Below are 18718 nucleotides of genomic sequence, written 5' to 3'. Positions count from 1 at the left end.
AATAAAGCACAGAACAACGTTTCGACCTACTTAGGTCCTTTAGTACCTTGGTCCTCTAGTACCTATCTTCTCTAGTACCTATCTTGTAGCGTTTCAAGAATAAAATCAAATTAAAAAGTACCATCCAATAGACGAAGTTCCAAGAGTACCATTATCATATGGAATCTAACCAACATCCTACAGAACCTAGAGTTATCATCAACACTGACATCTACAGAACCTAGAATTATCAATAACACTAAGTGACATCCTACAGAACCTATAATTATCAAAAACACTAAGCGACATCCTACAGAACCTAGAGTTATCAATAACACTGACATCCTACAGAACCTAGAATTATCATCAACACTGACATCCTACAGAACCTAGAATTATCAATAACACTAAGTGACATCCTACAGAACCTATAATTATCAATAACACTAAGCGACATCCTACAGAACCTATAATTATCAAAAACACTAAGTGACATCCTACAGAACCTATAATTATCAAAAACACTAAGTGACATCCTACAGAACCTATAATTATCAATAACACTAAGTGACATCCTACAGAACCTATAATTATCAAAAACACTAAGTGACATCCTGCAGAAACTAGAGTTATCAATAACACTGACATCCTACAGAACCTAGAATTATCATCAACACTGACATCCTACAGAACCTAGAATTATCAATAACACTAAGTGACATCCTACAGAACCTATAATTATCAATAACACTAAGTGACATCCTACAGAACCTATAATTATCAAAAACACTAAGTGACATCCTACAGAACCTATACTTATCAAAAACACTAAGTGACATCCTACAGAACCTATAATTATCAAAAACACTAAGTGACATCCTACAGAACCTATACTTATCAAAAACACTAAGTGACATCCTACAGAACCTATAATTATCAATAATACTAAGCGACATCCTACAGAACCTATAATTATCAAAAACACTAAGTGACATCCTACAGAACCTATAATTATCAATGACACTAAGCGACATCCTACAGAACCTATAATTATCAATAACACTAACTGACATCCTGTAGAACCTACAATCATCAATAACACTAACTGACATCCTGTAGAACCTACAATTATCAATAACACTAACTGACATCCTGTAGAACCTAATATGCTAAGAGGACTACTATTCTACAAGAAGTACTTGATAAAGTTAGGTTATCCTTTAGAATAAGTTTGTACAGCCCTGAAATAAAAACTCTCATATTTAGGACTTATAGACCCAGCAAAATTATACGAATAATTTTTAAAGAAGTTTGTACAGCCCTGAAACAAAACTGTTATATTTAGGTAAATAGCTTACAGGTCTACCATTTTCTCCTATCGACGCTATAGGAACATAAACATTTTCAAAAATTCACAAAACCCGAAATACTGAAAGTGGCGAACATCAAAAGAGACTGCATGTAGACTTAAACCAACCTTTCATTTCTTAAAATGGAGAGTTTGTGAATGAACTGGACATTCTGAAAACCTAATTCAGCGTATTTTATTTTAACATTAGTATTACAAAGCTGTAATAAGTGCTTACACTTTTATGACTATATTATAAACTTCCTTGAATATTCCCCAGTCATTAAAACCATGTTGTTGGTTTGTGACATACGAATTCAAGGGTGGCTTCAGAAGTGTCAGTAATATTTGTTTACTAACACATGTTGGAACAAAAATATGAGTACTATTAATCTTCTAAACTTATGGTTTACCATAAAAATGATTATTTGTGCGGATTATGTGGAATATAAAATATATAAAGTCGGAGAAGCCAGAAAGTGTTTAAACGACACGCCCCAAACAGATCGAAGGTTTGTTTGTAACTCTTAGTTCGCAGGTGATGTGACAATTTGGAAAAGCTCTTAACTTTTTTAATAGCCGCTACAGAGTGCTTCTTTAAATGCTTTAACAAAATTCTATATAAAATGACTTATTAACATCCCTAGGTAGCTATATCCTACATGATAATGACAACCCAAAATGCACATTTCCATTCAACACGCACCATAATACAAAGGTCACTTATGCTAGACCATAAACTATCCCTCAGAATAAGGTATTACAAATGCATTTAAAATGATACGTATGTCAAATAAGCGTCTGATGAAGAAATCTAATAAAAGATGGCAATTCGCCAACCGAACTGGTTATGAATTGTGGGACTATTACACGCCCAATTTAAGAGTGGCACTACATATTGTAGTGTTACGTTCATGGACTGGTTCAGTATAGTTTAGTTATCCGTTTTGAGTGTAGTTAGCTCTTGACCCTACCAGCAGTGGCGGATTTAGGGGCTGGTGGCGATTTATCCCCCTTTTTATTGTTATAAAAAATTATGTCACATCTTTAAAAAATGTATTATTTAATGATTACTTAATAATTGATTAATGAGTCACTAAAATTCATGAGCTGACTAACTAATATTTATACCGTGTAATATGTCAGTAAGCAATCGACAGAACAAAATGTTTCCTGCTTGTTTCTCTGAGCCTTTGCAAGGTATTTAAATGGAAACCGAAACCTTATCTTTTCATATAAGATTTCAAAGAAAGGTATTTAAGGAACTCAAAATTTCATATTTGATAGTTTTATAAATTGTAGTGGAGTTCTATGGTATTATTATAGTAATTTATTATTGTTGTTGATTTTAAAATGTACATATAAAACCTAAAAAAGATTATTTCGTTTTATATTCTCCAAGTGTGAAATTTCTTAAAGTTTAGTAACTCATGGCAGACGGTTTTTGTTGTTTTTTTAATTTCGCACAAAGCTACTCGAGGGCTATCTGTGCTAGCCGTCCCTAATTTAGCAGTGTAAGACTAGAGGGAAGGCAGCTAGTCATTACCACCCACCGCCAACTCTTGAGCTACTCTTTTGAAAAAGAATAGTGTGATTGACCGTCACATTATAAAACCCCCACGGCTGAAAGGGCGAGTATGTTTGGCGCGATGGGGATGCGAACCCGCGACCCTCAGATTACGAGTCGCACGCCTTAACATGCTTAGCCATGCCGGGCCCATGGCAGACGGAAAACGAGTTCAAAAGTTGGGACTAAAAGAGATAATTATTGTCTATGAATCTTTATTCACTGTTCTGTGTTTTAAGATATTGTATATCCATATAAAATGTACTAAAACTGAAATACGACTATATTACAAAATACTAGTCCAGTAAAAGTAAAACACATCTAAAGCATGTCACTTTGTGAAGATTAGTTTCATACTCTTGGATTCAATAACATAAATGCACGTGCATCGCATCATTGCATAATATTAGGCACGGCTGAAGGGTCAATATAATAAAGTAATAGATGTATAGTGTTAGGAAATTTAAACTATTTAGGCATAATATTTGTGGTGTTGTGATATATTAACAGATAAAATACTTAGCTAAATTAAGTTTTTATAAGTACCTTGAACGGCCCGGCCAAGCGTGTGACTGGTAATCTAAGGGTCGCGGGTTCGAATCCCCGTCGCACCAAACATGCTCCCCCATTCAGCCGTGTGGGCGTTGAAATGTGACTGTCAATCCTACTATTTGTTGGTTAAAGAGTAGCCCAAGAGTTGACGGTGGGTGATGATAACTAGTTGTCTTCCCTCTACTCTTGCACTGCTAAATTAGGGACGACTAGCGCAAACAGCTCTCGAGTGGCTTTACGCGAAATTCAAAAAAACAAACAAACAAACGAAAACAAACCTTATGCTGCTGCATACCATATGTTCCCGACATCAGCCAAAAAATAACCAACATTTGGAAAAGACTTATAACAAAGCACAACATTCCAGTAAACATCAAATTTGTTCAAAACTAAAGTCCATACTATGTAAAAACTACACTGACAAACACAACATCAACATAATTTATAAAATACAATGTGATAACTCCTACAACTTCTATACTGGAGAAACAAGCAGAAAAATGGAAACTAGATTCAAAGAACAAAAAATAAAAACACCTTCAGATGTTTTTAAACACTGCAAATCAAATAAACACAACATAACTATATAAAACACTCAAATATTAAGTTAGGAAACAAATAAAAAACAAACGCAAAATCAAAGAAGCCTAAACCAGTATAAAGCAACACCTGTACCAGCGGTTCACAGCGCCTTTCGTGTTTCAACAATGTTTTTTCTCGGCGCTCGTAAGCGAAAAGAAAAAAAAACACTTAACATTTACTTAATATGTCCCAATAACTTAGTAGCCGTTTGAAATAATAATATATGTATATTGAAAGTAAAAACAATATTTTCATTTCATTTTTAAATAACCACAATTACTAATAAGATGTGTGCGCCTGCTGGGCACTGCACAGCTTCTCAAATCTTGGAATTTGATTGGACACCGCCACCTCATTTCCTGTTCCACACCGATTTTGGCGCGGTACTTGCTTTGTATCACAGCAACCGCCGAAAACCCAGCTTTGGAGAGATATGACGTCACAAATTGAATTAGGATACGCTGGAACTTTAGCACTTAGCAGCGAATATTCATCTTTTACTGATATCCAAAATTCAGTTAGTTCGATTCTGCCAAATTTTGTTTTTAAAGTCAGGTAAATTCAGATAGAGCCTTAGCTTTGAATGGGTCTCGGATCCATGCAAACTTCTCCATATCTTCTGGAAAGCAATTTTCAAACCAATCACTGAGCTGTGTTCAGTGATTCTCAAAAACACATTTTAGTTCATTGGTCAAATAAACTTCATTGGATATAACAAATTGTTGTGAGAAACAGTCTTTACCATCATCTTCATTCATTTTTCTTCTCCACAGTAATAACTTTTCCTGAAAGCTGAAACATTTTCTATGAATATGCGTGTTCCTTCCCTGCAGAGAGATTCAAAACATTCAATTTTTGAAGAGATCGAAAATCTAAGAAGTTTTAGCACAAAGATGTGTACTCAGATCTCGTATCCTCACACAGTTTTTTTAAAAATCTCGCCTTTTGAGGCCGAATTTTTACAAAGTTCACCACTTTCAACACACTTTTCAAGACTAGGTTCAGTGGAGGGCTCAGGTGCTTTGACGCAAGGGCTTCCCTGTGGATTATGCAGTGGGTCCACAGTGCATCAAGAGGTTTGCTTCGTATGAGTGCCTGTAATCCTCTATAACAGCCGGACATAGTGCAATCACCATCGATACAGACACCAATGCAGTCCAATCTAAGTTGTTTTCACACATAAAAGTGTCAAGGATCTCAAAGATGTCTCACCTGCAGTGAAAAATTTACAAAAGAGATCTTCCACAATTTGTTACCATCCACGAAGCGTGTGTAGCAAATCAAATGACCATCCTTGTTATTATCTGTCACATGACCATCCTTGTTATCATCTGTCACATGACCATCCTTAGTGATGTCGAGAAAAGCCACTTGTAGAGAAATATATATGTTAAAAACGCCTCGTTTGGGTTGAGAAAATATTTTACGTGGAAGAGCGAACAACGTTTCGACCTTCTTCGGTCATCGTCAGGTTCACAAAGAAAGAAGGTAACTGACCGGAAGCTGACCACATGTTAGGAAGGGGTTGTGTAACTGATTGTCGGAATGTAGAGGGCGGTGTTAGATGTGGAGATGCACGGGCATTCTCCAAATATGTAACATCAGCCAGCTCATTCATCAAAGACTCTTTTAATTTCAAGTCTAATCTAAATCAACTTAATCACAAATCCTTAATGGCCAGTTTCGATGTTATATCCCTCTTTACAGAAGTTCCAACCACTGAAGCCTGCAAGATAGCCTTAGAACTCTATATCCGTGACCCTAACCCAACTATAGACATTCCCAGTAACCAGTTAGCAACCCTCATAGAATTCACCACGATAAAGACAAACTTCATGTTCAACAACCACAACTATATACAAACAAATGGCCTAAGCATGGGCAACCCAGTATCACCAGTTCTAGCCAATATTTTTATGACACAAGTTGAAACACAAGCAATTAACACAGCATTACATCCACCACTATACTGGTACAGATATGTAGATGACACGGTTGTGGGATTCAGATCTACAGAACACATACTTAATTTTTTCAATCACATTAACTCCATACATCCCAACATTAACTTCACATGTGAACAGGAAGAAAGCAATCAAATATCATTTCTTAACCTCAAACTTACAAGAACCGACACAGAATTCAAAACAGAAATCCACCGAAAAATCACCCATACTGGACTATACATTCCTTGGGACTCAACACATGAAACAAAACAAAAACTCAACATACTAAGAAACCAAATAAACACAGGCATAAAATTATGCTCACCAGATAAAATTAACGATGAATCAGACAAAATAAAACAATACTTCATCAACATCAATAAGTTTCCTCCACAAACCGTAAAAACATCATACGCACACACCTAGACAGAAAGCGAAATCAACCAACTAAAGTAAATATATCTCACGAATCAAAAAATCACGAAAGCATATACTGCTGCATACCATATATTCCGACATCAGCAGACAAATAATGAACATTTGGCAAAAACTAGTAACCAAATATGACATTCCAGTGAATACCAAATTTATTTAAAAACCAGGCACAAAACTGAGGTCTGTACTATGTAAAAACTACACTGACAAACACCACACCAACATTATTTATAAAATACAATGTGATAACTGCCACGACTTCTATATTGGAGAAACAAGTAGAAAAATGGAAACCAGATTCAAAGAACACAAAAAGTCACCTTCACACGTTTTCGAACACTGCAAGTCAAATAAACAGAACATAACCATAGAAAACACTCAAATACTAAATAAAGAAACAAACATAAACAAACGCAAAATTAAAGAAGCCTTACTTATACAACAACTTAAACCCAAAATAAACCAATATAAAGAAACGCCTTTGTACCTATATTAAATATAATAAAATAAAATAATATATTCAAACATCTAACACCACCCTCTGCATTCCAACACTCAGTTACACAACCCCTTCTAACATGTGGTCAGCTTCCGGTCAGTTACCTTCTTTCTTTGTGAACCTGACGATGACCGAAGAAGGTCGAAACGTTGTTCGCTCTTATACGTAGAATATTTTCTCAACCCAAACGAGCCGTTTTTGCATATATATGACCATCCTTGTTATTATCTGTCACGCTGTAACCCAAATCATTCACATTTATTTCTGCAATTAGCTGATTGTTGAAATCTTTGTTCATGTGTTGGATTCTACGACTGATAGTATTGTTGGGTAAATGGACCTTTGAAAGTAGTCTTTCCACAGATTCATCAACCATAATGTTCACCATATCCACTACTGTCGGTACAATCAGTTCTTCTGCGATGATGTGAGGTTTTACATTTCGCGACTCCATATGCCACCTTATTCCTAGGATGCTAGCTTGGTATTGATGCTTGTTTGAAAAATGCACCTTTTGTTCTTTTAATTATTTTAATTTTCTGGTAAAATAATCACGTGATTTACTAACCATGTTAAGATCATTGGTCTCTAAGTTGCGTTTTAGTTTACTTGGAAGCATGCTCTCTGGAGCTAAAGCTTTTAGATATAATATACACTGCGAACACTCTACGTAGTTCACAGCTACTGAAGTAAAACCAAAATCTAGATAATTATTGTCATATTTCCGTTTCTTCACACTTTTGCCACTGGTCTGTGGTTCACCATCCATTTCTTCACTCCAACACTTCTTACTAATGTTCAAAAATCTTTCTATTTTCATGCACAAGGACTAAAAATCAACAAAATAATTCACTGAACTTCACTAGACCTCTCAGACACTTGATCACAACACCTTCAGTTATTTCGATTATTGACGGACAGAAAGTCGACAGGTATTTATATACAAAATCTAAGAAACGAGAAAGTTCGAGAAGATACTGGCGTAGCTTAAAGTACAAGTAAACAAAAACATATTTCAAACATTCGAGAATGTCATGAAAAGGAATGTAGCACGAACTAATGTTAAAACCGTGTACTATCTCGAGCTAGTAATTCTCGCGGTGTCCGACAGATGCCAAAAACGCTGTGATTCCCACAAAAATTTGAAATATCCAGTGGCGCCCCTGCGAGTTCGCCGCGGTGAGAAGTTTGGGAACGACAGACCTGCACTAATTAATAACCTAACATCTGACTGTAACGCCACGTTTATACTCTCGTCCTTTAGACATGTGCCCAGCAACGGTCAGTTGCAAACTGTCTCTTCATCAACTTGAAGATACCAAAGTAGGTCGAATCGTTGTTCACTGTGGTGTGTTAATACCCACACAAGCCGTTCTGAGATACGTAACCTAGATAGCTGGGTAATATACCTAACCTATCTAGTTGTGTAATGTACGTAACCTATCTAGCTATGTAATATACGTAACCTAGCTAGCTGTGTAATATACTTATCCTAGATAGTTGTGGTAATATACGTAACCTAGTTAGCTATGGTAATATACATAACCTAGCTAGCTATGTAATATACGTAACCTATCTAGTTGTGCAATATACGTAACCTATCCAGCGATGTAATATACGTAACCGATGTAACTGTGTAATATAAGTAACCAAGCTAGCTGTGTAATATCACTTCTGTACTTAGATTGCCTAAGTGACCCCATATTTATATAAAAGTTGAAATTTATCAATGAAACTAATATTATCCTTTTTATTATTATTATAATAAAATAGAATCATGATTATTAAACAATTTTCAAATTAGATTAGTATAAACAAAGAAGAATCTAATTTGTGAATATATCTAACGAATTATCAGAAAATATAATCAGCAGTCGTGGCCGAGTGGTTAAGGCGACGGACTAGAAATCCGTTGGGGTATCCCCGCACAGGTTCGAATCCTGTCGACTGCGAGGATAAGACATTGAATTTTAAACATTTATTCAATGTTTTGTTTTTTTATGTATTGAACATCTCCGTCGGCATATCCAATTTCATGACGAGAGGGCAAATAGATCTTCACTTTACAGAGATAAGGTAAACAACAATATTCACTTCCTCAAAACCTCTTTTATTGCCATCTGGCGACATTTATATTTACCTTCCTACTTCAAATAAATAACTTTGTTTTCGAATGAAACGGAAAATAAGTCTTGAGATAAGTCATCTAATAATAATAAAGCTTACAGTTAAGGAAGATAGTGTTAATGTATGATCTCTCATATTTAATAGAATGACAGGACCTGAGATGGAGAGTGTGGATGTATGATCTTTCATATTTTATAGTTAGAATGATAAGACCAAGGAAGGATAGTATTAATGTATGATCTCTCATATTTAATAGAATGACAGGACCTGAGATGGAGAGTGTGGATGTATGATCTTTCATATTTTATAGTTAGAATGATAAGACTAAGGAAGGATAGTATTAATGTATGATCTCTCATATTTAATAGAATGATAGGAATAGAAATGGACAGTATTGATGTATGATCTTTCATATTTTATAGTTAGAATGATAGGACTAAGGAAGGATAGTCTTGATGTATGATCTTTCGTACATAATGGTGAGAATAGAAGGACTATGGATTGAAAGTGTTGGTTTATGATCTTCTTTCATACTTAAAAGTTAAAATGGAAGAACTTGGGATTTCTAGTGTAGATTATGATCTTTCATATTTAATGATTAGAATGATAGGACAGGGATGTACAGTGCTGATGTATGATCTTTCATATTTAATATGGTAGGACTAGAGATGGATTGTGTTGATATATGACCTTCTTTCATACTTAATAGTGAGGATGAAAGGACTAAAGATTGATATTGTTGATTTATGATGCTACATCGTCAATAGTTAGAATGCGTGGTCTATGGATTGATAGTTTTAAAAAAGACTTACGCAGCAGTCGTGGCCGAGTGGTTAAGGCGACGGACTAGAAATCCGTTGGGGTATCCCCGCACAGGTTCGAATCCTGTCGACTGCGAGTAAAGAGAACGAAATTTTAATTGTCTATTTTGAGAAAAAATGTGTTATTTCGTATTGAACATATCTGACGTCATATCTAATTATTGTAGAAGGCCAATAGAAATTCACTTTACAAAGACATTTATATTTACTTGTGGAAATACCTTACTTACTTCAAATAAATAACTTTGTTTTCGAATGAAACGTTAAATGTCTTGAGATAATTCATCCATTAATAATAAAGCTTACAGTTTCGTCTGATTTATCGGTGTACTTTTCAACAATTCGTACAGGATATTGACTTCATGAGCTATGACATTAATTGTACTTATTCGCAAATAAAGCCAGTTTTAAAAAATCACAAAGTTTTATGAAGGAGATGAGTGTTTACCAAATTACAAACACACTAGTTCCTCAACAGAAACGCCAACAAACAAGAGGGCACTCAGTAGGGAGCATACTTTCGCAACACTAATCATATTACTGTCAAGAATATACGATGTTATGTGTCTGTGTGTATTCTAAAGACGGCTGGTGTTTGTATGATTTGTTCCTAGTTTCATCATATCATCCGAGACTGTTGAGCTGGCTAGTGATAAAACGGATGATATAGTTAGACCTTTTGTGTCTCTTGGTTCTGCATCTTTGACACTGCTGTTCCCATACCATATGTATTGGACGTGAATAAAGATTAATTAATGTTCAACTAATATTCACCGAGCCAAGTTTAATCAGAATGTATTCATTTATGAGTCACAGAACAAACATAGTGTGAAATATAGGACCCCATGGTAAGAGAGAGAAATTGTTGTGATTTTCACACACTTGTTGTAGCCCTGACTCTCCAAAAACTAATTAATTCTAAGTTGTGTTCGCTTCTTCTTTGTGGGTATTTTGGATACCCAGGAGGTTCAGGTGCAAAGACCATTTCCTCAATCTCTAAATTTCATGTTGGCTACTACTATGTTGTGGTTGTAGTGCTTTACTCCGGCCCTTTAGGGACAGTGTCCATATCTTGTCTTGAGTTGCCTGTTTTTATTTTCTTGTTTTACATTTTTTAAATCTATTTATATATATACATATTTAACGAAAAGAGAGAGAGAAAAAAACAACGAATATTATACTAGTTCTAAACGTTTAGTGCATGAGGCCAGCTTGATTTATCGTTCTTAAATATATTTTAATGAGAGATATATAAGGACTATGTTCATCATGTACGTAGATACACAATAAATCATTTTTATGCCAATTTTTATTAAAATAATTTAGTGCATTATACAAGAGTCTTTCGGATACTGTCTCTATGTTTGCATACTTGTGCATAAATGTAGATATGCTGCGTCGTACTTTATAAACTGAGGTTAAGATTGAATTTTTGTACTTTGTGTAATTGTTTCTGTGTTATGTTTGTCTAAGTTGGACATTCGTATTCTATAATAGGTGAAATGTATGATTTGTAGATTGTTTATGATATTATCAACTGATGTGCCTTGATTTTTTACCCAATAGGCTTCTTGAATAATTTGCTCTTTTCCATATTCTAGTCAGGATACTGCTGGTATGCTATATCCACGTTAATTTGGTATCGTAAGTTAATCCTAAAAATATAGCCGAAGTAGCAGTATATAAAAGTGATCCGTTCGTGGATAACTTTGGTGGATGTTTTTTTCAGTTTCTTTAACCTGGTGAATAGTGTTACTGGGTTTTTCGGAATCCTGCCAGAAGTATAGAATAAAATAAATATTCCGAAAAACCAAGTAATATTATTCACCAAATTAAATAAACTGAAAAAAAACAAAAACATCCACCAAAGTTATAAGTAAACGGATCACTTTTACAGACTGCTACTTCGGCTAAATTTTTAGGATTAACTTACGATACCAAATTAACGTGGATACAGCATACTGACAATATCCTGACTAGAATCTGGAAAGAGCAAATTACAAGAAGCCTATCGGGTACAGATGAGTTGTGTTATGTTTGCTCGTTTTTGTTTTTGAATTTCGCGCATAGCTACACGAGGGCTATCTGCGCTAAGTTGTGTTATAGTCGAAATTTAAACCAAATACATCTTTGCCCAATAAATCCTGCTGCAACATACAAGCATACACACGCAAGCGTTGAGAACATAATGAGGTTTGTTGTTTTGTTATAATGCAAAAAGTTACAGTCTGTCCACCACGGGTACAGAAACACGGTTTTAGCAGTGTAAATCCGCATACGTGACACTGTAACTGTGGTAGACAACATAATAAAGAACAAAAAAAACCTGTTCGCTTTATATTGCTGTAAGTACTGAAGATTAAACCCACGAATTTACTTAAGATGGAATTTGATAAACTTGCCATTCAACACGTGAAAACGTAACAAAAAAGTGATAAGTGATAAGTTATAAGTGAAACATGAACGAAACATTTTTATATTTACAGTAAATATTGCTTAACCTCAGTCCATTTTTGTTGCTACTTTTTACCTTAAAAGAATTTTCTCTTATTGCGAGTACTACGCACGTTTAATCTGATATAATAAACTAATGTATGATGAGAAATATGACAACTAGTTATCACTACTCACCGCCAACACTTGGGATACCTTTTCACCGTCGAATAGTTGGATCAGCTGTCACATTATAACGCCCCCCACGGCAGAAAAAGCGTGCATATTCAGTGTAATGGAGATCCGAACCTGTGAGCCTCAAATTGCGACTCTCGCGCCATAACCACCAGGCTGGTGAAAATGGTAAAGCAAATAATTTATAATGTTGATGTATTATATTTAACATTTAGAATGGTAGGCCTAGCTATGGATTGTGCTGATGTATTATCTTTCAAATTTAACATTTAGAATGGTAGGCCTAGCTATGGATTGTGTTGATGTATTATCTTTCAAATTTAACATTTAGAATGGTAGGCCTAGCTATGGATTGTGCTGATGCATTATCTTTCAAATTTAACATTTAGAAATGGTAGGCCTAGCTATGGATTGTGCTGATGTATTATCTTTCAAATTTAACATTTAGAATGGTAGGCCTAGCTATGGATTGTGCTGATGTATTATCTTCTTTGATATTTAATAATTGAGAATGGTAGGGCTAGGGATATATTGTATTGATGTATTATCTTCTTTAATACTTAACATTTAGAATGGTCAGACTAGGGATGGATTGTGTTGATGTATTATATTTCAAATTTAACAGTGAGAATGGTAGGGACTAGTGACACATACTTAAATTTTGACACAGTGGGGAGTATTATTTTTTAAACAGTGTTGCCTTCTAGATGTGTGCTGATTCATTCAAATTTACAAAAGGTAAGGAGAAAGCTTGGTAATGTATTTGAATGGAGGAGGTGCTGGTTTTGATGTTTTATTTTAAAGTTTAGTATGGTGGATGAGAGATGGCCTAGGCGAAAAGCAAGACCAATTTTGTCCTTGAAGTTCGTGAATGTACATGTGTAACAAGAAATAAGTTCTTGACTTGAATGTACATGTGTAACAAGAAATAAGTCTTGACTCAAATGTTTGAAGTTACAAAGTTATAAGTCTTGACAGATGTACATGTGTAACAAGAAATAAGTCTTGACTCAAATGTTGAAGGAACTTTTTGTAATGGTTTTACTACATGTGTAACAAGAAATAAGTCTTGACTCAAATGTTGAAAGAACTTTTGTAATGGTTTTACTACATGTGTAACAAGAAATAAGTCTTGACTCAAATGTTGAAGTTACAAGAAATAAGTCTTGACTTGAATGTACATGTGTAACAAGAAATAAGTCTTGACTCAAATGTTGAAGTTACAAGAAATAAGTCTTGACTTGAATGTACATGTGTAACAAGAAATAAGTCTTGACTCAAATGTTGAAGGAACTTTTGTAATGGTTTTACTACATGTGTAACAAGAAATAAGTCTTGACTCAAATGTTGAAAGAACTTTTGTAATGGTTTTACTACATGTGTAACAAGAAATAAGTCTTGACTCAAATGTTGAAGGAACTTTGTAATGGTTTTACTACATGTGTAACAAGAAATAAGTCTTGACTCAAATGTTGAAGGAACTTTTGTAATGGTTTTACTACATGTGTAACAAGAAATAAGTCTTGACTCAAATGTTGAAAGAACTTTTGTAATGGTTTTACTACATGTGTAACAAGAAATAAGTCTTGACTCAAATGTTGAAGGAACTTTTGTAATGGTTTTACTACATGTGTAACAAGAAATAAGTCTTGACTCAAATGTTGAAGGAACTTTGTAATGGTTTTACTACATGTGTAACAAGAAATAAGTCTTGACTCAAATGTTGAAGGAACTTTTGTAATGGTTTTACTACATGTGTAACAAGAAATAAGTCTTGACTCAAATGTTGAAGGAACTTTTGTAATGGTTTTACTACATGTGTAACAAGAAATAAGTCTTGACTCAAATGTTGAAAGAACTTTTGTAATGGTTTTACTACATGTGTAACAAGAAATAAGTCTTGACTCAAATGTTGAAGGAACTTTTGTAATGGTTTTACTACATGTGTAACAAGAAATAAGTCTTGACTCAAATGTTGAAGGAACTTTTGTAATGGTTTTACTACATGTGTAACAAGAAATAAGTCTTGACTCAAATGTTGAAGGAACTTTTGTAATGGTTTTACTACATGTGTAACAAGAAATAAGTCTTGACTCAAATGTTGAAGGAACTTTTGTAATGGTTTTACTACACAATGTAACAAGAAATAAGTCTTGACTCAAATGTTGAAGGAATTTTTTTAATGGTTTTACACAAACTTTATGTTATATTACCACTCTTGTGGTTCAATCTAATTGTCTTCATTAATTATGTGATATAAAAGCAGGTAAGGAACATACATTTTAATTATAAAAATACTATTTTCTTATAGATAGCTTCATCTGTCAAAAAGTTTTATTCATATTGTATTTTTTTCCCACAATGATTAAAAAAGAGAATGTTACAATTTTTATTAACTTACTGTTGCACACTGTACAGATAGGTCTCTTACTGGCAACAGAATACTGTTGTATTGTTTTTCAAAGTATATTGTAGAACATAAATTTGGAGCATACAATTATCTGTTTATAATAATAATAATTTACAATTACATTATTTAGTTTATCTACACTAACTTCAAAGTATCTTTCGAATACAAGTTTTTACCAATAAATATTTACTCTTGAAAACATAATCTCTCTATTAATTTCAAAATTAAAAATTATGTAGTTAAATTCAGAAAGCGTAACTACAATGACATATTAGTTGAAGAACAAATTCTCAAAGTGAACAGACCACTGATATTTACAAAACGCATTAAGAATGAACTCAGATGTTTACAACACAGCCACTAGAAATATGATCCTAAGTTTTACACATGAAGATCTGAGTGGTACTTCATTTTTTCAAATATATAGAAAACAACAAACAAAGATTATTTTATCTCACACTGCAGCAACAAACAAAATAAAGAATTTGCATTTCCAGTCATTTCATGGATTTCTTTATTACTTATACACATTTTACAAATGAGCAACAACTGACAAGGGGAGTTTTTTCACCAAAGTATTCAGTGTAAGAAATAATATGTAATTTTACAGGTGTCTTCACTAACAGGCAAATTATGCTTAATGTTGTTGTGAAGAGTAAGGAAGAAATCAAAACACTTTGAAACTTACAACAGTGTCTATTTTTTGTGAAGAAAAACAAGGGTCTGAAACAAATTTAGAAGTTCAAATATTGGTTAATCAAGAAAAATATTCAGAAACCATTAGATCTGTGACTCCATTATGTCATAATGTCATTAGATCTTACATGAAAAACCATTATGTAATGTAATGAGATCATAGATGAAAACATGTGACTCCTGTTAGAGATCATAATCTGTCATTAGATGTCTTAGATCATGAAAAACCTGTGACTCCATTTATGTCATAAAAGTGGAATGTCAGATATTAGCAGAATAAATGTATAATTATGTGTCAGAACATGGAACCACAGATACTAGTACAGTTAAATTATATTCTGTGTCACCATACAACCATACTACTGGTACAGTTATACGTTACTTAACAAATTATATGGTTTTGGGCACCATCAAAAACATTAACTTTTAAGAACTACTTCCCCTTACAGTTGTTGTTATATTAATAACAATAAGCACAGAGATATACATATATTAACACTGACTTAACATTTATTTCTGAAACAACTTAACACAAATAATGTTTGAGATTGAAGATACCTTGTTAAATCAATAAATAATTACATGCAAATAAAGTACAATCTTCATCAATATGGCAATCACATGAAACACAAATCAAAGAATTAGATCAACCCTTATTTATTTGTTTTCTCTCAGGTTCATGACTAGCATCAGCGTTGAGAACCACAGAATATTACTGAGTGAAAGTCTGAAGTACTTTATGAAGGGTATCAGGCATGTGGTCTGACAACAGTTTTGGAGTGATGGTAATCCTATCAAAGAAAGAGGCTTCTACCCACTTCCACTGGTACCTGTGGAACACAAAGTAGTTTTTATCTGTTACAAAAATTCTTGAACAACACTTGTGACTGTCAACCTGTGTCTAACAGCATTCCTAAACAACACTTGTGACTGTCAACCTGTGTCTAACAGCATTCCTAACACTTTGACTGACTTGTGACTGTCAACCTAGCTAAACAGCATTCCTAAATAACACTTGTGACTGTCAACCTCTGTCTACAACAGCATCTCCTAAATAACACTTTATGACTGTCAACCTGTCTCTAACAATATTCCTAAATGACACATTTGTGACTATCAACTGGTTTCTCTTAGAATGTTTTACTCCTCTGGTTTTAAAGGTATAATAAACTTACATTTTACTGTTTAATGATGACATACTAAAACCAAAGAAAATAAAACTTGAAGCGTCTAAAAGTTCAGAACTTGTACTATTCAAATTAAATGTGGTATTATATTAGTTAATGGAAAATATATAAACAACAGATAAATACAGAAATAATATATGTATCATAATGATATTGATGTGAATGTAAACCTAATACTTACCCTGTACCAGTCTTCCTTCTGTATGTGTAAGTTTCCCCAGGAACAGTGTTGGACTGGATGTAAGTCTTAATACTTACCCTGTCTCCAGTACCAGTCCTCTGTGTGTACAGATGTTTCCCTAATGGAACAGTGTTGTGGATCTACTGGATGTAAGTCCTAATACACCCACCCTGTCTCAACCCAGTCCTCTGTGTATACAGACATTTCCCTATATAGGAACAGTGTTAGACCGAGATGAGCTAAGTCTAATACTTACCCACTGACCACTGTACCAGTCCTCTGTGTGTACAGATGTTTCCTAATGGAACAGTGTTAGGACTGGATGTAAGTCTAATACTTACCCTGTCTGTACAGTCCAGTCCTCTGTGTGTGTAGTCAGATGTTTCCCTAATGGAACAGTGTTGGACTGGATGTAAGTCTAATACTTACCCTGTCTGTACCAGTCCTCTGTGTGTACAGATGTTTCCCTAATGAAACAGTGTTGTGACTGGATGTGAAATGTCAGCCACTTACCCTGTCTGTACCAGTCCTCTGTGTGTACAGATGTTTCCCTAATGGAACAGTGTTAGAGCTGGATGTAGAGTCTAATACTTACTCATCTGTACCAGTCCAGTCCTGTGTGTACAGATGTTTCCCCAATGGAACAGTGTTAGACTGGATGTAAGTCTAATACTTACCCTGTCTGTACCAGTCCCTCTATGTGTGCAGATGTTTCCTCAATGGAACAGTGTTAGACTGGATGTAAGTCTAATACTAACCTGTCTGTACCAGTCCTCTGTGTGTACAGACATTTCCCTAATGGAAAGCAGTTAGAGAGATGGTGTGTCTAATACTTACCCTGTCTGTACCAGTCCCTCTGTGTGTACAGATGTTTCCTAATGGAACAGTGTTGGACTGGATGTAAGTCTAATACTTACCCTGCTCTGTACCAGTCCTTCTGTGTGTACAGATGTTTCCCTAATGGAACAGTGTTGGACTGGATGTAAGTCTAATACTTACCCTGTCTGTACCAGTCCTCTGTGTGTACAGACATTTCCCTAATGGAACAGTGTTGCAGTTAGACTTAGATGGCTAATACTTACCCTGTCTGTACCAGTCCTCTGTGTGTGCAGATGTTTCCCTAATGGAACAGTGTTAGACTGGATGTAAAGTCTAATTTTTACCCTGTCTGTACCAGTCCTCTGTGTGTACAGATGTTTCCCTAATGGAACAGTGTTGACTGGATGTAAGTCTAATACTTACCCCTGTCTGTACCAGTCCCTGTGTGTACAGATGTTTCCCTAATGCAACAGTGTTGACTGGATGTAAGTCTAATACTTACCCTGTCTGTACCAGTCCCTCTGTGTGTACAGATGTTTCCTAATGGAACAGTGTTGGACTGGATGTAAGTCTAATACTTACCCTGTTCATGTCTATGTGTACATGACATTTCCCTAATGGAAAAGTGTTGGACTAGATGTAAGTCTAATACTTACCCTGTCTACCAGTCTCTGTGTGTACAGATGTTTCCCTAATGGAACAGTGTTAGACTAGATGTAAGTCTAATACTTACCCTGTCTGTACCAGTCTCTGTGTGTACAGATGTTTCCCTAATGCCACTGGATGGGTGTCTAATGCTTTCCCGTCTGGTACAAGTCCTCTGTGTACAGATGTTTCCTAATGGAAGGGTTAGACTGGATGTAAGTCTAATACTTACCCTGTCTGTACCAGTCCCTGTGTGCGAAAGACATTTCCTTAATGGAACTAAGTGTTGGACCAAT

General features: G+C 34.7%; 2 non-coding genes across 2 annotated transcripts; both read left to right on the top strand.

Annotated features, from left to right (window-relative positions):
• The first annotated feature begins 8778 nt into the window (after nucleotides 1–8778).
• On the top strand, nucleotides 8779–8860 carry TRNAS-AGA (transfer RNA serine (anticodon AGA)). The gene has a single exon. It is a non-coding gene; the product is annotated as a tRNA-Ser (tRNA).
• A 990-nt stretch (nucleotides 8861–9850) lies between these two features.
• TRNAS-AGA (transfer RNA serine (anticodon AGA)) lies at nucleotides 9851–9932 on the top strand. Its single transcript has one exon. It is a non-coding gene; the product is annotated as a tRNA-Ser (tRNA).
• The last annotated feature ends 8786 nt before the right edge of the window (nucleotides 9933–18718 follow it).

This window comes from Tachypleus tridentatus, chromosome 13 (genome assembly GCF_004210375.1).
Source record: "Tachypleus tridentatus isolate NWPU-2018 chromosome 13, ASM421037v1, whole genome shotgun sequence".
Lineage (NCBI taxonomy): Eukaryota > Metazoa > Arthropoda > Merostomata > Xiphosura > Limulidae > Tachypleus > Tachypleus tridentatus.
The sequence above is the reverse complement of the archived record's forward strand: the minus strand, read 5'-3'. Positions and strand labels throughout refer to the sequence as shown.